The sequence below is a fragment of the Pezoporus flaviventris genome, unplaced genomic scaffold (assembly GCF_033815535.1).
Source record: "Pezoporus flaviventris isolate CSIRO_AGI_PZ_B2104156 unplaced genomic scaffold, CSIRO_AGI_Pfla_v1 ptg000023l, whole genome shotgun sequence".
Taxonomy (NCBI): Eukaryota; Metazoa; Chordata; class Aves; order Psittaciformes; family Psittacidae; genus Pezoporus; species Pezoporus flaviventris.
Genome location: NW_026892571.1, coordinates 10,240,884 through 10,263,873, shown reverse-complemented (window position 1 = coordinate 10,263,873; position 22,990 = coordinate 10,240,884). Strand labels below are relative to the sequence as shown.

Sequence of the window (22,990 nt, the reverse complement as noted above, 5' to 3'; positions counted from 1 at the left end):
ATCTGAAAGGGAGCAAGAGTTGGATTTAGGGATTGCACCAAGAGCAATGGCTCTGCTTGAACTGATAGATACAGATCTATTGAACTGGTTCTTCCAGCACAGCCTGAGTGCCTGGACTCCTGGCATTTTTGTAGCGTAATAGCACATACATGAATAGTAAGGAGTGGCTGAATGTATAAAACACTGCAGCAGGAGCAGTAATTCAGGAGTCCATTTAACAAGACGATGGCTTTCAGGGTTGTAAATACCTATGAAAGCTTCTGGTCACAGAGCCAGAAAGTCTCAGTAGGGCTGCTCCAGGCGCACTGATGCCCCAAAACTGGTGCGGAGGACAGGCGAGATTGCAGTGCCCTGCAGCACACCTTACATTGGGTCCCTCACCCAGGTGCTCCATGCAGACACTTCACACCTCATAACCAGTATCCAGATTTGCAAAAGTAGGTAGGGGAAGGGAGTCATTTTCCAACATTCAGGATCCTCCAGAGGAGTGATTGTCAAATAATTTTATATTTACACACCTAAATATAGGCTGTTAAACTCACCTGGGAGCCTGATCAAAAGAGCTTCTACTGCACCCTGCCTGTCCTCCAGGATGCTGGAGGCTCCCATCCCCCTGCTTTGCCACACCTCAGTGATTCCGATTGCCAGCCCTCGTAAACCTGCATAAATCAGGGATTTACTGCCGGGAAGCTGAGCATTGATCACAATTGCTCTAGCTCCATAAGGTAGGCCTGGCTAGAACATGGTAAGAATTCTCCCCTGCGGGGACTTTTAAGCAACCGCCAATGATTTCCCATGCTCCTGGTGCCAATAATAAATAAATAAATAAACAGGGGGGGAAATGCAAATGGAGAGGACACGTAAAACTGCCAACCAAATCCAGGGCGCAAAAGGAAAAAGGAGGGGAGGGGAGAGGAAAAAAAACAGGCATTGAGAAGATCACAGTCTAGCCAGTAACACTTTCCAGTCCCATCCATAGCTGAGCTCAGAACAGTAATTCCTTGTTTGCAGGCTCCTCTGTTAGAAGCTAAATGTGATTGCAACTGAAGTACATTGATTAACCCAAAATAACTTTGCCTCAATTTGCTGGCTGCTCAAGAATACTCAGGAGACCTGCTTTTGTTCTGAGCTAGTCACTCAGGAGCTCTGGCTCCGGTCCTTGTGCATCTATTGAAACTGAGTGAACCAGAAAACTGCCAGGAACTGCGCAAGGACACATAGTACAGTTTAATTAGTTTAGAGAGAGGAGTTTATTTTTTTTCCAAGCATCACTTGGGCAAATTGTTGTTGCTTTTTTTTTTTTTCTTTTTTTTTTTTCTTATGGTCTTGTTAAAATAATTTAATGGTTGCAGTTTTTGTTCCTGTGCTTAGCAAAGCAAACTGTAGCAGTTACAGCTGGCAAAGGCCTGAGAAGGAGGGCTGGGACAGGCTCTCTCTTCATCCCCCAAAAAATAGTAGTGCAGCATTTTATCAGGCTGCTTGCAAAATGATGCATTTAAAGGGCAAAACTGTCAATGTCAGATGCAAGGCTGAGACACCTATTAATAAACAGCCTCTGCATAGGAAATTCTGTGCAGACTTTAATCGGGAATTTTCCATAGTAACACCATGTTCCTACAGTTAGCTCAGCGACAGCGGTTTAAATTCCACCCAATGGACTTTGCATTCGTCTTTGAAAATAGAAATAATACGTGTGAGATCACAGGTGCTTCATTCCCTTCATTAGCAAACATTTTATGATGGGGTTTTATTCCTCTGCTTTACTCTCTGCACGTTCATGTGAGCTAAAAAGGGAAGTTAATTTTAGAATGACTAAAAGATCTGGAACCGAATCTAGCATAAAATTCATGTTCAGATTCAACGCTGTTATTATCATAAAAGTTGATCTAAGAGCTCCTTCCAAAGAATGATGGAAATCTCACAAGTCACTGCTCTCCTAAGTCCCACAATATCGTACATAAAACTCTTGCAGGAGTGGCTGTTATTACAAGGTTTTGGCCACACTAAACAAGGAAATAAGCAGCTTCTGCTTTGGGATTTAACTCAGAACTGAGAAAATCAAATCTCAAGACTATAAAGCAAATGTCTCCCTTTGATCCAAACTCCAGCAACTGCAGGGCTGTTTCCATCTCCGGATTTAACTGTTCAGCCGCTCCAGCACTATTCAGGTCATCGTGAATGCTGGAGTGAGAAGAGCCATGTGCATAAAACTGCCTAGGAAAATGAGTGCCAACCCTCTTGCCACTGTCTCCCTATTCCCTTCAATCTTTTTTAGTTTCTTCTGGCCGGTTTCATTCATCCTCTCCTGAGCATGACTGTTGTCCTTGTGTGGCCAAGCCCTCCTTTCCCTGGCTCTCCAAGATAGCCTCCCTGGGTTTTGTACACCAGCAGGGACTTCAGTCCAGTTTATCATTCTGCAATCAGCAGGTGGAGTCTCCTTTAGCATCAACTGTCATTACCAATAATTATCTTACCTGCCACCCACTACAAGATTAAGTCCTAAAAGATCAGCACTCCAGTGCCTTAGATCTGGCTCTGAAGTTAACTGCCTTATCCCAATGGCATTTTGTTTGCCAGATAGACTCCCTGACTACTTTTCTGCTGAGTTCCACAGGTGTTACATGCCATGCATGATACAGGCTAAATAAAAGCTTTAATAAACCTATTACTTCAAGGATAGATGTCTTTCCACTTTGTTCTGGTTTTCAGTTTTATAGACTAAAACCATCTCAACTGCAGTGGATTTATGTTTAGGCTACAAATTGCTTGAGGCTAAAAGAATATACCATGGAGGTATCGCTGCTGTTTGCATTGTTCATATACTTTTCTCTGTACATTACACCCATTCTGAACCACTGCTGAAAAAATACTAGCCTAGATAAACACCTGGTCTGATCCAAACTGCACTCTATTCTCAGGTTTTTATAAAGGTATTTGTTATATGAGCTAGCGATAAAAGGCTGAAAAAGTTAACCAATACTGACATAGCGCAAATCTACCCAAAGTGCTGAAAAATTTGCATTGTAGGAAATCTTATAATAAAGAATCCAAAATCATGTGCCTTATATGCCAGTATCAGTGCATTTGAAACAGGCTGGTAATAACAGCTATTGAGACAACCTAATAGGCTTCCCATGGCTTTATTTCTTTTTCAGAAGCAAGTATTAACAAATTCAGCAGCAAACCCAGACCCTGCATTCAGCAAAACTTCCATAAGCAGCTTAAGAAGTGATTGATGGGTAATTTTCCAGATCGCAACAATAATAAGAACAGCAACAAACATGAAAGGATCCAGCAGCATTTTTGTGTAGTAATGTTTAATGGCTCAGTGTCCTATTGTAATGATTGTTCCCTGGGTCTGTGGGGGGAGCCAGTTTTAATCAATGGAGCCCTTTGGAATCAAATGCAGGTATTTACTCGAACGCGACACACAGACCAGTGTTTGTCTAGCTAGCAGTCTGCCTGTGTCAGCTAATGCTGTGTTTGGAAGAGGTTTCTGACTCTGACAAAGAAATGGATAACCAGACATTTCCTCATCATCCCATCTAAAAATCTGGGAGTGGACGGCATTCATGAATGAGAGGAGAGACTCTGCAATCAATAAAATGAAGCTGGCCTCTCAATCTCAGCAAACAAACAAAGCCGTGATCCCAGGTCAGCCCTCAGATTTTCACATTATAAAGAAGCAGAGAAGACAGGCTGATGATTTGCAGTGTTTGGCTGTAGGGCTGCTTCTTAATCCTGGCACCTGTGGGAACTTCACCAGACAAGGAGGTCAGGAGACGGACTGCCACTTAAAGTAATGACTATGAGACTCTCGAGGCTCTCCTCTTCACAAAGAAGAATGATTATCTCCTCTTTCCATGCATACTGACATGTCCAAGGTCAAATCCAAATGGACAGAGCCACAGTTACAAATCCAGACTGAAGGAAATGCCTAATCCAACAGGCTGCCCCAGCAGATTACCTTCATGTGACACACTGCACTGGTGCCCCATGTTCCTTGGCCAGGGAACCAAACTGAGATGAAGCTGAGTCACAGTTCCTAACATTGATTAGTCCAGCATTACTATGTAATGATGCTTATTATTACCTTTTGCTTGATAAGGGCAGGATCCAATTTCACTAGTGAGGCATCTGTGGACTCTGGCTACAAGCAGACAATTTGTAAGCTAAAGAAATGAACATCCCTTACACCTCAGAAGTGAAATCAAACTGGGGTCAAACCCTGCCTCATTCCAACAGTTGTCACTAGATTTTAAGCCATACATTAAACCAGCATTTCTGCAAGCTGGGAGACTGATACAAACCCAGAATCAAAGGCTATGAAATCCTTTGTATTTGTACAGCCTCTGCCAAAAGTGCTTTATTAGCAGGTCACAAAGTCTCATAGGCTGGAATTTGTGCGGTAAATTGTATTCAGGCTAAGCTCACAAATCATTAGCCATGCAATCTTGTTTATCCTGCTAGGACTTGGAGTTTGTCCTGTTACAAAATCAAAGCAACAAGGTTGAATGGTTCCAAGTGAAAAGCCTAAGGAGTGAATAAGATTCTCTGAGAAGGGATGAGGGGGCTGGAGGGACAGTCACTTAATGTAAACATGGCCAGGAGATAGCATGTGAATGGTTCCGTTGAGGTAAAATCCCACTGAACAGCCAGAGAATCACATCAGTGTTACTGAGGACCCTGTTGTTTGTTCTGCAGCATGCTGGGGAGTTTGCTCTGGATGCCAACAGCCTCTGAAACAGGCTAACAGCAGTTTTTATTCTTCCACTAACGCATGTGATTAGGATGTGTACAAAAGGTTCCTTGGGAAATTAAGCGTGCTCCAAGTTGGGGAGCTCTGCCTGGTGGGGGGCAAGGCACAGAGAACTGGTTTATGGGAAGAAGACGGGGATGGTGATTTCATTACCAAAAGCTTCTTAATTAATATACATTATTTAACAGACAAAGAAATACTGTGGGGTTTTTTTTCATGTGGCAAGTCACCAGATTTGCTCTGCGCAGCTAAAGCATGACTCCAGGGGCACCGGTCTTCCCTAATTCCTGACACTATAGCTCACTCAGGGGTGTTGGCCTTGGCCCTTTCAAGGCTGCTAGTGCAGCTCAGAGCAAACTGGAGGGTCCACATAATGAGTTGTTTTGATAATCGGGCATGACAGGTTGGAGGATAAAAGGAAAAGATCCAAGAGAAGCTCTTTTACCTCCTGGTGGTCCCCGTGACAGGCACTGGTCAGACAAGTACCTGCTGGCTTCACAGAGGCTTCTGTGGGGCTGAGCCAAATAGCACAGAGCTTTTGCTCCTCTGAAACACCAGCTTTTAGGGTGCTTTTTACTGTCCAACACTTAATTTCGAGCTTACTGGTGAAGTTTCAGGTACTACCTGGACCACTTGGTTCTTGGGCTGCACCTCTTCTTTCTCTAACCATACATATATATCCTTCCCAAGCACAGGTATTATCTTTAGCTACTTCTTCATATAGTGCTGATACTCACAAATTCCAGCCTCTGGGCTTGTTGGGACCTAGTGTAGCACAAAATATAACACAGGTAACTATCAAAACCCAATACCCTTCATATGTTTGAGACAGACTTACCCTCTGCATCAGTCACCTCCTATAGTCCAATAGGATTCTCCAGTTTAAAGCCTCTAGATGCTTTTTCTGGGAGCAGCATTGAGATTCTGTCAGCCCATCACCCACCACAGATCATCAAAGCACCCAATTTGTAAACAATTCATAGGCTGAAATGTATTTGCTGCTATTCAGGAAACACTTCTGCCTAGCAGCTGAATCTGGAAAGCAGATTGGATCAGGAGAGAGCAACAAGAAGGGATGAAGGTTTATTTAGCAGGTGGTTTCCAACAAAATTTATTTTTCCACTTCCAAGGCAATGTTTTAGAAGCTCAGGCTAACTTTGCAGAGCCCAGAAAATCACCAAGGCGACGCTAAATGTCAAGACTGGCTAACAGCAACTGAGCAGCATTGCACACGTGAGCAGAACTGTGCTACCTCTGCAGTCCACGAGCAGGAAAAGCCACGTATAGCTTCACATTATGTTCATCAGTAATTACACAGAAAGCAACATCTATGCCCTGAACGGTATAATGAGGAATGACACAATGCTGTCTGTGGATTACAGATAGCTGGCAGAGGGTCAGAAACTGGGTTCAGTTCCTGTGGGTAATCAGAAAACTGTTCCTTCTTAAATGAAAAGTGAAGATTTCTTTCATTGTAGAGTATATTGGCATTGTATGTTCCCAGAATAAAAAGAGCTTTTTGCTTCTTCCCATTTGGTGAATACCTGTTTTGTTAATGTTTAGATTATCCTCTCTGAGTACATGGAGTGCCATGTATGAAAGGCAACACATTTATATGAGCTCATTATTTTGTGGTACCCTGCAAGTTCAGTATAGAAAATAGTCTGATTTTACAGCAATTGTACCAGAATGTTGAATTTTTTTTTTAAAGGGCAGAAAGTACCCTTTGGATTCTCTTTGCTTGAATGGCAACTGTCCTGAGAATAGATGAATGTGATGAGCAACAGTTGTCATGCTTTCTTCATGGGGTCCCAGGTGTATTTTCAGCATTTGCTCTATTATGTTGTATAAATACACGTTGAGGAAGGGGAGTTGCACGTCACTTTTGAGCAGCATTGATAATAAAGGATTAGATTTCCCTTTTCATTTTTTCAAACCATCTACCTCTTTGAAGAAGCCTGTGTAGGGGAAAACCCTTTGCTAAGGGAAATAACAGTCAGAACCACTTTTAGAGGACTGTCAAAACTGATCAGGCCTCACTTCTGCTGCATGGTGTAATCAGTCCAAGTGCTGGCATGGAAAGAGACAATCTCTGAATAAATGCTTGTGAAGGCAAGGCTGAAATTCTGACCCAGCAGCTCCCAAAAAAGCACATGCAAGTATCCAGACTGCTCTAGCAGATAATGGTATCACAGCTCTGCTGCCTTCGATGTGAGCCCAGCCATTACAGAGCCAAAACCTGCATGCATGCCTGTGTACACTCTCCACACACATCTCATCAACGACGATCTGCACCGAGGAGCAGGAGCAAGCCCTACACCCACATAAAATCATATTCTATCACCATAAAAAAAAGAAAATCAACATTGTAGGCCAGCTGGCATTAGGCAGAATAGGAAAGCAAGAGCTACTGACAGTTCTCTGATGCACTGCAGCATTGAACTGTGTCAGCCACTGCACTGCTTAATGTGGTTTTGTGGTTCTCTGCTCCAGAAAGAAAAATCAGCACCAAGAATTGCAGGTTAAGGCACTTTCAAACTACACATTTCCAAGGAAGTTACTCTTCCAGGGATTTAAAACACAGACATTGCAAGGACACATAGCTCAGGAAGTCTTGCAAAACTCTCATTAAATGGAAGTAGGGCTGTGGATTTACTGCTTCCCTCTTCCCCCACCAGCTCCCTGGCAACAGGGGGTACATGTTCAGGCAGAAAAAAAGCACTGGGGCTTTCTCAGAGGTGCAGCAATGGGAAAGGGGGAGGGAAGAGGCACACACATACATGCAGAAGTCATAAATAGGAGTCCCTTTGGCAGTAGCAATGAGGCATAGAGACAGCAGCCAAACAAAAGGTTACCATGAAATCCCACAGGGACAACTGATGTTGGTGCTTGGCTGTGAGCAATAACTTCACTAGTGCCCAGAGCTGCTGGAGTTGATGGGCTCCAACCCGGCTGGGGAAGATCGGTCAACTAATCTATCACCAGCAGGAGGGCTGCAGCCATGCAGCTGAATGAATAACAATGTGGGACTCTTGTAACTCAGAAGCACACGGACATATGGCACCAGCTGAGCTGCAGGGACGTACGTACCCTGTGCACAGGGGCTGTTATCAGACCAAGGCTAATTCAGCCTCATGGCTTTGCTCAGACAGGTACAAGCATGGAGGTGAAGGAGCAAACCCAAAGCCAAGCTCAGGGGTGGCTGGCACGGCCCTGACCATGAAGTGCAGCATCACACAGGGGTAACACCACACGTGTGCCTCAGCTGCCAAGTCCCACTGCAAGAGGCTATTCTGGGAGGTGGAACAAAAGAGAGTATCCTCTCACCACACAACTGAATACCTCTGCAGTTGTTCATGAAGGGTTTCTGGCTGGGGAAAGGTTATGTTGTCCCTACACCTGCTGCGGTTTCCCCAAAACATGGAAAGAATTTTTTGGGTGTCACCAGTGAATTTGCTACCTGGCAGAGCTGTCACACGTGAATGAAATCCCTGAGAACTGATTGAGCTTTACAGAGTGATCCATGCAGCAATAGCATCTGTGCAACCTACACCCAAACCCAGATCTGCTTCATGCAGATTTTTATGGTTTAAGGTAGATTTATGGTTAAAGTGCCTCATCTCTGGGAAAATTCAGGTCTGTTTGGTAAAGATGAGTGAGGAAAGGGTCTGAGAGGATAGCAGAGCACGTTTCAGAGCACTACAGTGGCTTTGGCTTGGGTCTGTGCTGAGTGTGTGTTTCTGGGAATGAGGCATTACAGCCAGAAAACCCACCTCTTTCTCACATTTCCATGAATTCCAGATGCATTGGCAGCTCACCTCTGGCCTGGGAACAGCCAGCCAGGAGGAGAAATGCATTGGGCTGTTTTCTACCCATTCCTCCCTTCAGGGTCTTTTGGGTTTTTCATCTTTTAGACTCACCCTACCGTAAGGTAGCTTCTTAAAGGTAGCTTCTTAAAAGACAGGCCTGTGTGACAAAGTTAATGCCGTGGTTGTTAAGAAGAATAAAGTATCGATTTGTCTGTGTTTTATAATGACTTGAAACAGTGATCTGATTCTGCCTTAAAGCAAAAATCCAGCCTGTATTTCATCATTATAGAAAGGGGGAAAGAGGGGGGAGAGAGAGATTCCTGCAGAGATTATTGTATTTGTGAGACTGGGTTTTTTTTCCTCTTTGCACATGAACAGCCCATGTGAGACTAAGTACTTTCCATGTGACTAACTCATTCCCATGCTTGCTGTGTAACAGGGCATTTAAAGCATCAACAGGCAAGGTCAGAGCCTGTTTGTTGATGCTAATGTGAGAACAAACATTGCAGGAAAAAATAGGATTATAAAAGTACATGTGTGTTGCCCCCAAGCCTGTTCCCTTCTGCGGAACAGCCTGGGTTTGCTGGGGACTCTCTTCTCTCTGTCCCTCCATGCTCTTTAGTGTCTGAGATAGAAGGGAGCCCCATCAGAGCTGCAGGGAAAGAGAAGGCATCAGGTCAGGTGCCAACGTGCTGCATGGAGGCACCAGATCACACAGCTGCTGAGCTGATGTGGGGTACCAGCCCTCGAGAGCTTCCTGCTTCCCTTCACAGCTCTTTCTTATCTGCCCTGCTCCATTAATGCAGTGTGGTATCTCCAGGAAGCAGGGAGCTTCTTAAGCTATCATCTTAGTATTTAGTGGTGTGATTATTTAGATATATATAATTTGTATTTTGTTAGGCCTGCCCTTTCTCCATCCAACTTAGTCAGGACAGCAGCTCTGACCAGGCAGGAGCTGAGTGACCCCCTGTTGATAAGAGCAAGCGGTTAATTGGTTAATGCCCTGTCTCAGACTGAGATCTGAACACATCTTTTTCTTTTTTTTAAGCTTCCCATGTTCATGATGGTGGTTGAAGAGAGCAGAGGGATCAGATTAGCATATGTATGTCAAAGGTACGAACCTTTTGAGGAGGCATTACATTTTTAACCTGAACTATATCCATTTCAGTAGGAAATCTCATTTGACTGCAAAAGCAGCAAAGAGAAAGCAAGCCCCCAGAGATGGGTCCATGAACAATTTATACAGCTCCTTGCCTCAGATAGGAAGGAGATGTCGCAAAGCTTGGGTCAACCACCAGCCCCTTCCACATCTATATCACGTGCTGCTTTTCAGCTGCAAGAAAGCCTGGTCAATCCAGCCTTTATTTCTAGCCTTTTCATGCCCTGTGGGTAGGATCTGCTATAAGTTACACCAAGGTGGGTGAGCTCTGTAGCTTCAAGTGCTGGTGAAAGACAAACCTGAAGGATCGAGTCCCATTTTCCCATGGGACCAGCGGGGCAAGGGCAGAGCATGGCATGCCCAGCCTATCCAGCCCCACTGCCCATCGAAGCCTGAAAGGGAGGCAGATGCTGCCTCAGGCACCCACTCAGTTCTTGGCTTTATATCTGACATATCCACGTTACTGCTGCAACACCACTGACGCTGTCTTTTTCTAATGACTGCTGGAACATCTTTTAAATCTTTTTTTAACCTAAGAACTGTACAGAAAGTGACAGCACAGTAACTATTTGCAGCTCTTCTGGATGTTTATCACTGACAGGGCAGACACGACTTTGGGCTGCTGTGACTTCAGCAGCCCTGGGGAGAAGTCCTGACATCTTCAGTTCTGGAGGACAAATGTATGAATGGGCAGAAAGCAGGGAGAGACAAACATGTGTTGATCCACTGCTGGAAGTATAAAGGGGCTTTTACAGCATTACAGTCAGTGACGGGCTGATTGTGCTGATTAAAACAAAGTAAAATGAAGAGGAACTGATCAAATATCCCCTAGCAAGAAGTGATGAAGGTGTTCAAAGCTCACATGACATAGATTCTGGTCTGTAGCATTTCTAATGTTTGATTAATCACCGGCATAAGCTTGTAATTAACACTAATGAGATGTAGCATAAAAATCCTTGAGAACTGTTCAAATAAAGTTGCAGCTTCTTTCTGATCCATTACTTACATTGCTAGCCAAATCAGTTCTCTCTCCAGCTCCTGGTGGTGCACAGTCCCTCCTCAATACACGCACGCTGTTGTTCAGCAGCAACTGCATTTTGCTGCAGAGGCAGCAATGTAGGAACCTTGCTACTGACATTCAAATAGATGGGAATGGACAGTCATCCATGCTTCAAAGTCACCAAGCTACTAGCTCATGTGCCAAATACTTCTTGGGTTTGCCAACCAATTTACTCATTGGGCTAAAGGTCAGGAAATAATTTTCCTCTGACTTTACAATTCCTTAGCCACTTTCTTCCATCTTAGTGCATCTAAAATCCTGGGAATAGAGAACTGGCTCCCTTTAGCCTCTTGCACATTTGACTCTCTGTAATTCCTACAAAACCAGGTTAAACCTGAATGAATCTCTACAACCTAAAATGGCACTGAAGAGCCAGACTGCCATCTCTTTTGCTTTTGTTCTGCTGGAAGATCAACTACGTAGCTGTAACAGACAAACTGGGGGCTCAGTTTATTTGCAGCGTGTTTTCTGCTCTTTACAAGCATGCTGAAAGTGATTTATATCTTTTAGCTTGGGCAGTAAAACTGAAAACACTGAGGGGCTGGAATACAGAATAGAGAAGGAACTGGATGTGAAATTAAGAAATGCTAACACTGACACCCTTGAACACAGTGGCTGCAGCGAGGAAAAGGTGAAGTTATTTGGCAAGCAAAGAGCTAAATGAATGGCAGTTGAAAGGCAGTGTTTTGATAAGAACTAATTATTAAACTGTAATTAGCACAAGGATGCAGTGATCTGTTCAAATCCCAGCCAAGCAAACAGGTAGAGGTTAAAGACAAAAGAAACTGCAGAGTTGCCAAACTTGTGGCTGCAGATACTGAAGAGGCACAGCACAGGCAGCACGGCCACATGCTGATCCCGTCTTTTACAGCAACAACACTTTGGACCTGCATCCTATCATCTGATACCATGGAGTGAAAATAGCAGATAGGTTAGGTTTTGGAGAACCACAATGGTACCCTATTGTGCCCCAGTCAGAGCTGGATTCACAGCAGGCATCCTGGTCAGCCTGGAGAGCACAGAGGAGGCTGGGACCAGGATGAGCCTGTGGGCAGCTGGAGCTGCAGGGCAGCAGTAGGTGGGCAACCAAGGCGCAGCCAGGCTGGAACACAGCTTATTAGTAGCAAACCAAGATTAAAAGCATTGTGCTACTGGAAGATCTCACTTTCCCTCTCCTACAAAGCCATTCGGAAAACTAACCAAGGGCTGAGAGAGACCCGGAAGGTTTTCACTTTGCCTTGAGGGTGTAGTCAACTTGTCACTGTATATAAAATAGACTTCAGAGTATTGATCAACCCGTCTGAAGGAAGCAACAATGAATTAGAGAGAAGAAAATGAAAGAAAGCAAAGCTTTAGAACCTATTTGACAGCAAGTTAGGAGGGTTAGAAGTAGCAGAACATCCTTTATTACGAGTGAGTGACTGTTGCTTTCTAAAGATATTGTATTTTTGTTCATTCTCAGCCAGCAGCACTATACCTATAGAAGTTCACTCAGCATGGTAGGAAGACCTTTCTCCTAGATGGTAACTTACCTCTTCGATTTGCTCCTGACTAATTTTTTACTTGTCCTCTTCTCTTTTTTTAAACACAGGATGATTCTCCAATATGTAGCCTGGAGTTTTAGAGTTTGCTTGATAATCTCTGTGTAGATTTAAGCATATAAAATTTATAAAGATTACTACCAAGAAAAGTATGTCACTCCCCTTCTCCCTAACTGAGGGAGCAGATCCAGCCACAAGCACACAAAATACTATAAAATCCTATTGAGCACTCAAATCCTAGCGACAGAAACTATGTTAATGCTTAAAAATAGAAAATTTAGGATCTTCTTTCTGCAAGATTTTATGTTCCTCTTGTCTCAAGATTTTAGATGAGATCATTAATTCAATCTATTTCAATTTGAGAGCTAACAAAGGTCAAACTACTACTTTTAGTATCATAGTTTCATTGGAGATCAAAGCAAGTATATGACTATATGGAGCATGCAAAAGTGGAGCGTCAAGTGTGGATTCCTTAACAAACACTCTTCTGTTAACCAGGAGAAATCCAATTACAATAATCAGATACCTATAATCACATCAGCTTTGTGATAACTCTTTCTCCTGTGTCTTAGTATCTTGCAATAAGCCAACAATCAGTGTGTGTAAACACCACATGATGGCTGATCTCTGTTATTATGACCTTTCTCATGATGAGTAATTTCATCTGCCCTCACAAGTAAAGATAATTGCTAGATTAGATTAGTGCTCACATATTATATTGTGGATCTCATGGATATTTTTTCTCATCCTAGGGGGGCAGTAGGACTGACTGGGAAAAATCTAGCTGAGATCTACAGGGAGGGAGAGGAAAGGGATGTGCGGCTCCAAAGACTGTTAAGGGTAAATGCAGTCATCAGTGAGGTGGAGGTTTAACTCCTTATCTTCAGACATCTTCACATTTAGCAACGTTACGAAGAGAGTGGTCTAGCAGATGAAATGTTTGATGTGTAGGGATTCATACCAGCTGTCTGCTAACAGGGTCCATTGCAAACATCCTCTACAGCAACTGCAGCAGGAAGGTAACAGAACACCTAGTACTGCTTTGATAGTGAATGGTAACTAATTAATACAAATAGTATCCTTCTTCCTTTCCTGTTTTTTTAGGGATTAATTGTCAAATCGCAGTTGTACCAGCAGCAAACAAATAGATCCTTGAAGACTTCTAGCAATCATTTGTATCTTCATTTTACAGCAAGGGAAATTGAGGCATCAAGACATTAGCTGGTGCTGATCAATGGCAAAAAGATCTTTGAATCTCAGTGCAGCCAAGGTTTACCCTTAGGAGTTTTAAATGACCTTCCCAAAGTCTTAACAGAGTGAACCTGTGACCTCTAGAAAGCTGTAGCTGCAAGATCGGCAGTGTCGCATCAGATCGTCCCTACTTTCCATCTGAGTATATTAGCTTCTTCCAAAGCTAAACACTGAAAATGCAAAGATGCCTAATCCAAAACATGCGCCCATAAGCCTGATGGGGAAAATAATGTTACCTTCTGCTTATTCAGTTTCTTTTTTTCACAATGAGAGAATCCCACCAGGAAGTTTGCTAATGGAAAAACGAAAAGCCCCCTTTGCTTTCAGAGTTCACCAACAATCTGAGATGTATCTCAGGCTTTTACTGCACCCCCTCTGACTGCACACATGGACCACAGGGGGCATTTCCCCTGCAGCCCACGCCACAGCTTTGGTTTGCTTCCTGAAAGGCCATTTCAGAAGGGCAAATCCTGAACTTCTGCTGCAAGTTTAATAAAGTTTGTGAAGTCTTCAAAACAGGCAGAGTTAAAAAGGTATTTGTTAATTTCCCCAAATACCTGAACTTGTTTGTAGCAAATGATACAAAGAAAGAGGTAGAAGAGAAATTGTTTTAAAATACTGATATCTGCCTCCCTTTATAGAACTTGATGGCAAGTTCAATAAATATCTGTATTACGTAGTGCCTGGAGAGGACTTTCATTGCCTGCAGCTGGGTGTGTGTTTTGCTATAATGCAAAAGGTGTGTGTTTAGGAAAGGGGGGTAGCCGGACTTCTTTGGGGTTTTGGTTTGGTTTGGGTTTCTTCAGATGAAGGGGAAAATACACCTGCCAAAGAAATGAACCTGGGTTGTGAATAAATGAACTCAAAGAGGGAAGGAAACATTTGTTTAGCTCTTATTCTCTTTATGATACACCTGGCTGCCAGAGCCACTGCAAAATTTCTAACAATCTTGCCAGGCTATTTGCATTTAAATCACTTTTCCTGACATTTATGTACATCTTTTCGTAGAGTTGAAGTCTTCTTTTTCTCTCAGGAGCTGCACTCAGTGGCTTCCTCTCAGTCCTACTCTGTTCTCATCACTCTGCTCCATTGGGTTATATTAGCACCACATGAAATTATGTAAGAAAAAGGGTTTGTCTGGAGCTGGGTCAAAGATGATGGTGTGCAGATTTCTCAGATCTTCATAACAACATTACATTACAAATGAATTCAAGCTTGGGTCTAAAAGAGAACACATGCTTAGGTCCAATGTTAACACAGTTCAGAGGTGTTCTCATTAAGGCCGTAATTTCCAAAGTGACTCTTTGGTGGTATTTTCACTACTGTCTATTTAAGGATTCTACTTCCTGCATCAGAAGAGTGCTCTCAGCAGTTAGTGACTATGTCAGTCATTTTTTCAAGCCAGAAGTCTGTATTTTCCCCCTCTATGAATTTCAGACAGCTGGATATGGAGCATCAGGTTTGCAGCTCTATCTCCAGTCTAGCTCCGAACACAGAACTCTGTCCAAGCCTGTGTACAACGCATACATTTGAGCAGATACTTCATTTCACGCTGAAATTCTGTAAACTTGGGTTTGAATGGTAGATGGAAAGAACAGCATAACAGCAACAGGAGTCTAACAATTGCAAGGAAGGGCAATGTCACTTGAGCCTTCTACAGTCTTTAAGTCAAGACAGCAAAGCAGGAGCAGAAAAGAAGACGTGAGAAAATTGTCTCTGCTCTAATTCTGGACTTTACTGGAGATCACACCAGTCCTCAAATTACAAAAACTCCAGGGTTTTCCTAATTAACTTCCTATAATGCCTGCAGACTGCAATCCAGATGAGACAGCTCACAGAGAGGTTGCCGCTCAAAGTCTTTTGATACTGAATATTCAGGCACTCCTAACATACTTCATTGCTTAGATGAGGGGGGTTTCACAACACACCACCATTTGCCAATCTCATATTACCCAGAGAATGCCCATGTGTCAGGGAAATTCCCAGCTGGTAGGTGGGATGGGCTACTTTCCATAGGAGCAGCACAGGGAAATGGGAACAAAGACCTGGATGGGAGCCAGGACATGGACACTACAATAAAGTTACGTGGATATTTGGGTAAGCACATGCACCTTAGCTTGGGAAAAAAAGTAAATAAATTAAAACCTCATTGTTATATCCTCTTATTGATGTCATAAATACAAGAAGTATCCTTAGCTTGAATACCAAACATCCAGTCAGAGAACACCACCTGGTATTTGTTAGTCATATTAGCCTAACATTTTGCAGCCCTCTCTAGTAGCTGCAATGGACTTTTCACCCTGCTCTCTAGGTACCATCAACTGGATATACTATAAGGTTTAGTCTCTCCCAAGCAAATTACTAATGTTTGCCAAGTACTTTGAGATCATCTGATGAAAGGCTCTATAGAACCACAATCTATTATTTCTTAGTCAGAAAAACACATTTGCTGAACAGGAAGAACAAAAGAACGAGCTGTGGGCCCCCAATAAGCATTCAACACAAGTTAATTTGCTCAGCAGCTGTATTTTTCTGAGACAGATTGTATATTTTCATTGTTAAAATTAAAAATGTCCACTGGGCTTGTACCCTTCATGCTTTACATTGCTGCCTGATACATTCTGAGTCTAATCTAGTGAACAAATTCAACTCCTTTAATAAATAAGGGATACACTCAAATAATTTTGCCTTTGTCCAGGCAAAAATTAATGAAGCCAGATGACACGCAAGGCTGCAGAATCTTCCCCCTCATGGAAAAAAATAGTGGAAATCTGGCATATAGCAAGGCAGGCAGTATGTGTGAATCATGGCTGCCTGCCGATGCGCCTGATTCAGAGCAAGGCAGTAAGAACAATAATACTGCACTACACCAACTAACCTTCAAGCTTAGTCACAGTTTCACACAGCTAATGAGCAGAGGGAGCAATGAATCTTCAATTTATGGTGTTCTGTTCCAATAGATTTAGCCTGAAGACAACAGCAGCACTTCCTTGCATCTCTAATGACTTATCTTGTCTTTAGGTCTTCTTTTTTTCCCTTGTCCTTCCCTACATCATGAGGGTTTTTTAAATCATTATTGAATTTTCAAAACCCTGGTGGGTAAATTCTTATCATCAGCTCCTACGGTAAAATTACAGAGTAAAACCCATGAATCTGCCAAATTTGCTCCTCATTGTTTTTCTCATCTCCCTGTTCCTCCCGCATCAGACTGTTTACCCAGAATTATCAGTGCTGTCGTGCAATACTCTGACTATGCCAGGGAAGAAGCTTTGATTCCAAACCCCTGCTTTCATGTATGCTTCTTTTGTAAATTACCCGAAGTGCCTCCTGTTGTATTTTTAGCCAGGGGTGAGCCATTCATGGAAATCTGATAAAATCCATTTAACTACAGTTAAACTATCAAAACCTGAGTGAGTCCTAGTTAACTTTTAAGAAGTTTACACGTGTTTATTTGAGCTCACATGAGCTCAAATAAAGCAAGCACATCTTTATTTTAACTTTAACAGAGTGGCTCTGGACTTAGAACCTATGGAGAATCAGGCCTGTAAGCATGCCGAATGGAGACACAATGAAGGCAGAATTGGGGGGAAAATGTCCCAAAAGAAACATTTTTTGGAGAAGTGCCAGAGGAAAAATGTGCTGCATTGACATCAGCAGCTCAAGCGAAGGGGGTTGCTTCCTTTGGCAAGAAATTGGGTTTATTTTGAGGACAGAAGTAGTGAGATGGCAACACCAATGCCCATAACACATGAAGCACAGTTTCAGCCTCAAGCACAAATGTTCCTTGCGTTTGAAGAGCATGTAGCCTGTTCCAGATAATCACCATGGTCTGTGTGGGATGAGGAAGACAGCAGTGTTGGGGACAGGAAGGCAGAAACCATCACCACCTATCTCCATCTGCCTTCACCTCTGTCAGGTAAATAAATCAGCCAGGCTTTTCTCAGGAAATACCTGACATGTGCCATGAGGCAGAAGGGATGCTGAGATACAGATATCCACCCCACAAGGTGTGCAGTGCATGTCTGCCAGGTGCCAGGCTTTAGGTTGCTCCAGCCCTGGGTTTGTGAAATTAAAAAATACATAAAGAAAGAACAAATCCCTGCTACCGGCAGCCAGCATCTACAGAAGAAAGTTGGGCAAAGGGTGCTCTGCATGCTGAATCTGACCCATGAGACAATTCCCTCCAGCCTCCACCCACATATAACATTTATATATAGCCCCAGAATAAACTCTCTTTTATAATCCTGCCACAAGCTGTCAAGCAGGGCAGCCCTAGACTAGATTTTGCTGCTGTTGTAGGAAAGGACGAGCATGTCTCATTTTATTAAAATACTAGAACAAGCCTGCCATATCATAAAAATTTAAAAATAGTGCAGAGTGCTACCTTACATAAAACACTGCCCTGAGCTGCCTTCTATTCACAGCATCCCAAATACACTGTAATCCCACAATAACCACAGACCAATAAAGGGATCGGAAGCTGGTGTTTCAGACACACAAATGCACCCCTTCCACTCCAAGTCCACATGAAATAGCTACGCAAAATGACCATTTTTGTGCAATAAAGAGTTCACCCATCTACCCACAACAATCTTTCATTCTACTCAGTTCTAGAGAAGGTCTAATTTAATTAAGCACGTTTTTCAAAGATGCCCAAGGGAATTCTGTGCCCTTCAAAAATCAGTGAGAATCAGCTTCACCCACCATCTGTGCTTTTGACTAGCCTCTTCAAAGCACCCACGTGGGAAGGAGCGCGGCCTATGCGTAGCTGGGATGCACAAGAGACTTCCCATGGCATTGCTGATGCCTTGCATTCTGTCTTTCCCAGTGCTGCCATATTTTGAAGCGGAAGGCCCTGCCACACCACCAGGGCTGTGGGCTGGTGCTCTCAAAGACTTTGGGTTGACTTGGTCCTTCATGCTGAAACTCCCGTTCAAGGTCCCTCTGGGTCAGTGTGGAACCAGCATCCTCTCCCCACAGTGCCACATAGTTATGGGTGTGCTCTGGAGGGCTGCTTCATTTCACATCAGACCAGATTATACTGGGGAAGCTGTGTGAAGGTACCTGGTCAGCAGCTCCTTTGGGGACCTCCAGATCTGTCTCAATGCAGCAACTCAAGCATGCCAGAAACTCCCAAAAAGCTGCAGTTTTTCTTGCCTGCAGCGCCAGGGATGTTACCATTCCCAAGCCAACTGCAGTCTGTTTGTCGCCTTCCTATCTTTTCTCCACAAACATCACCATATCCCTCCCTGTGTTTAAACCAACCACAAATGTTATGGCAGAACTGGGCTGAGAAACAATTAAACTTGCAGTTATGCTGGCACATCAAAAGGGACGGCAACCTCTTAGCCAGACAGCAGCAGCCACAACAGTGCCTCTGGCCTCAGCCTGAAGTTTCCCATTTCTTCTCCAGTGACTGTATCTCTCTACAGACTTTACAGGAAGTGGAGAAAAATCTCTCATCCTAGCTACATGATGTGGTTGTCACATGAACCCTTGGAGCTGAACCCCAAATGTGAACTTCCAAGATATATTGGGCATGCAGTCTTGAATCCAGAATCCCATCACAGCATGTACATGACCAGTCTAACACTGGTAAAGGGTTATTTCAGCAGTTATTTCAGCCTGGCTACATGACAGCTCTGCGGAAGAGGATTTGGCATCCTGATGGATATCAGGTTAAACATAAATTAGCTGTGTGCCCTTGCAGCAATAAAGGCTAACCTTGTTGGGCTCTATTAGCAAGAACATAGCCAGCTAAAAGAAGGGATTATCCCACTCTCCTCAGTACTTGGGAGGCTGTGTCTGGGGTACTGGGTGTAGTTTGGGGTTCCCCAGGATAGAGAGGAGACAGACAGACAGATGAGACTGCAGCACAGGGGCACTGAGACATCAGGGAGCCAGGACACAAAACACACAAGCATGGGCTGAGAGAACCAAAGATTTTTAACATTCAAGGGGTGTTTAATTTCAGTCTCCTAAAACCTACATAGAAAAACAGAGCCTGTCTCCTCTCAGAGATGCACAGTAAAGAGATGAGAGGCAATGGCCATAAGTTGCAGCAAGGACAATTCAGACATGATACAGGAAAAAAATCATATGGGGTTTGCATTGCCCAAAGAGTCTGTTCAGTCTCCATCCTTGGAGATATTCAGAACATGACTGGGCAAAGTCCTGAGTAATTCGATCTTACTTCGAAGCTGACCTTGCTTTGAACAGGAGGTTGGACTAGGTGACCTCCAGGGGTCTCTTCCAACCTAAATTTTTCCATGATTTTCTGGAAAAAGCTCAAATACAGAAGCTATCTTAAAAGCACTTCTTTGAAAGATTCAGCTAAAAATGCAGCTCTCGGGAGGCTATAGCAATCCTGATAAGGTGTCTGGTATCCATAGCTGAATCCTCAGGGGAACAGCTCGTGGGACTGTATGGCAGCAAAAAAGAGGCTCAGCCCTAATTCAGCCCTGAGTGCTGAATCCTATCACCCAGACTGATCCAACTCAATCCAAACAGTGCTCCCTCAGCTCTTCTCTAATGACAATAGGGTTTTTTTCTTGCAAGGGTTCAGTCTGCAGAGCTATCACAACAGCAGCGTTTCCCCCTGTCAAATTCACTTTTTAAAAGCCATGAAAAATGGAGACAAGAGATTATGGAGGGATATCTCTGTACAAAAGCAGGACCAAAGTAAATCTGTTTCTATAGTGAGGCTGGGAGGGAAGAACAGGCTATTGGGGGGATCACAGTGCTTTGGAAAGAGACAAGGTTACCTGGAAGGACCATTTCTCCTTTTCAAGCCCCCAAGCTCTGGAGATACGCTGACCCCCACTGGCACTTGTTTCCTGGGTAATTCTGGTCCCTTGGCACCAGAAGAATGTAAGATATGATGATGGACACGTACCAGTCAACATCCCCTTGGCCACTCCTTGCACTTTATAACTGATTTTCCTTGAAGCAGAGCTCACAGAAATCAACAGCATGGCTCTTTTTTCAGGTACCCAAGGCTTTGTCACTGCACAGAGGAGCCACATGTCCTGCATGGATGGGCATGGGACAACCCTGGCTAGCTTCACATGCGCCACGGGGCACAGCACAGTTCTCCATGCAACATTCTCCATAGTGCAGGAACATCTCCACCTGCATTTATGCTTTTTGCAATAAATACTGTCTGCCTAATGAGAATTCACTGTTCCAAAAATAACTGTAATTACCCAAGAAGCAGAGGAGCCTATTTACAAGATTTAAAGGGAAAGAAGAAAGAAAATCTCTTAGAAGAAAACTTCCAGCACCTGGACCTCAATATACAAAATGAACTGAAAAGGGGCGGCTCACTCCCTGGGAGAGGCTCAGCATGTTTGAAGGTGCATGTACTTCTTGGTACTTTGCCCATGCCAACCATGAGGAATTGCATAAGTCAGATGGCAATAAAATATTATATGAAAACCAATTACTCCTCATGAGCAAACTATCGGGGGGGGGGGAAAGGGGGCTCTGGCAATGCTTACACCTGTGAAAGTTTATAAGTCACTGCTGAATATAAGGGGGGTAAAAAGAAAGAAGACATAGAGCCAAAGGAGTGGTGTGCACACGAGAGAGTACCAGAAAATAATACTTCAAAATAATAAACTTGTTACAAGAGCAGCAATGATTGCTGTCTATCCAAGCTCTGAATAATTCAAAAGGTTCCTGCTTCACTTAGCATCTCAGGGTATTTTCAGACCTGCCAGAATTTTCTGCTGGTAAATAATGCATCTCTAGTGTTCAAATACACATGATCTCCAACTAATACTAGACACTTAACACTGCTGATTTTGAAATAGGGGGAGCTCTGTGGAAGGCAAATTCCTACTGAGCTGCCTGGGCCTTCTGTCCTTCCCATTTTCACCTTTACCTTTAGGTGCCAAAATCGCTGGCCTCTCCTGCAGTTGCCATATTCACACGTTTCAGCATTAGCCTACAAAATAATTCACAATAGGATTCAGCAAGGGGAATAAAAATAAGGGAAAATAAGGGTGCATCATTGTGCAGCATTTTGAGCTTCCATTTCTGCACAGGGGAATGTCTGCTGTTGTGTCCTGCTGCTGGCACAAGCCCCCTGGAACAAACTGGGTGCTTTGGGCAATGGGTTACCCCAGAGCCACAGCTCTTAACCTCATCCCAGTCCATGGCAGTAATAGGGCAAGACCTACAGCCTCAGCAGCTGCCATGCTTCTGGCCCATCCACTTCCCCTTGCAGGAGCATAACTTCAGAGACACTGGGAAAAGACTTTAAACAACCACCAGAGCATGACCAGGACTTCTGTAGCAGACCTTTGCATTCAGCACCTGTGAACTTTGGTCCAAAACACGAAACAATAGTAACCTATATGTGGCTAAGAAGCAAATGTTTGCATTGAGACATTAAATAATGATGACATCTAAGATGCAAGATGGGTAAGTAGCAATAAAGATAATGCACATCACATAGAGAGGGGGCAAGGCGAAGACTTTCATTTGAACTACTGGAATTTACTGGTCTAGACAAAATGCCTCCTGGATCCAAACTGTGAATCCAGCTCCTACTTTACCTGAACTCAAAGCAAGGTGAATTAATGCACAGCACAGCAGGCCTAAGATGGAGTTGCAGAAGCCTTTCCAAACGTCCTCCTCCTGTTTTATTGAACATTTCTATTCTACCCCATGAACACTGCTGGATTTACAGCTACAAAGAAAAGAACAAGCTGTTCCTCTGGTTGATATGGCAATTTTAGGAATATTCCTCTCGTCAGAGTGGAGACTCAGCTACCTGAAACCAAAGAATTGAGAAAGGAGGCAACACAGAAAGGGCCCAAGAGAGTCAACAGCGATGTGGGAAATTAATTAGTAAAGACAAGGAGAGGCCTATGGGTTTTTTTTTTTGTAGTATCTGAATTTTTCTTGACTCCAGACTGCATTTCATATGAATTCTGTTCTAATAATACCTGAATGTTTCACTGCCTGCTTGTGCTCATCACAGGGAAAGTATACACAAAGTCACAGCCTTTGTACCATCCAAATGCAAACAGCAGTATGCTACATTTCAGCCCAGGAGCTGTAGTCAGGAGCAATACGGTGCCCACGTTCCGGCTCTGAAATTAACCAGATTTTAGGATCAAGGGAATATCTGAAGGTTCTGTTGCTGGCACATCCAAGACAGACAACTGCAGGAAAGCACCCAGCTCTGCTCTGTCTTCCAGATGCTGGTTTCCTACATGCTGGTTTCCCTTGGTGGTATCAGATGATTGTGCTCTCATTACAGGTCCCCAGGGACACCAGCATCTCTGATTTCAGGGCGCTTTCTCCAAACTTTTCTAGCCCCAGACTTTTTAAGTGTTTTGTTTATCTTGCTTCTGTGGTTCCTATTGTTCCTAAACTGTTTTTTTTTTCTTATTAAATTAC

At 43.5% G+C, this 22,990-nt stretch overlaps 1 long non-coding RNA gene across 1 annotated transcript; it reads left to right on the top strand.

Moving 5' to 3' along the window:
- The first annotated feature begins 3,514 nt into the window (after positions 1-3,514).
- LOC133271299 (uncharacterized) lies at positions 3,515-21,020 on the top strand. Its single transcript, XR_009744072.1, has 2 exons — positions 3,515-4,899; positions 20,568-21,020. It is a non-coding gene; the product is annotated as an uncharacterized LOC133271299 (long non-coding RNA).
- The last annotated feature ends 1,970 nt before the right edge of the window (positions 21,021-22,990 follow it).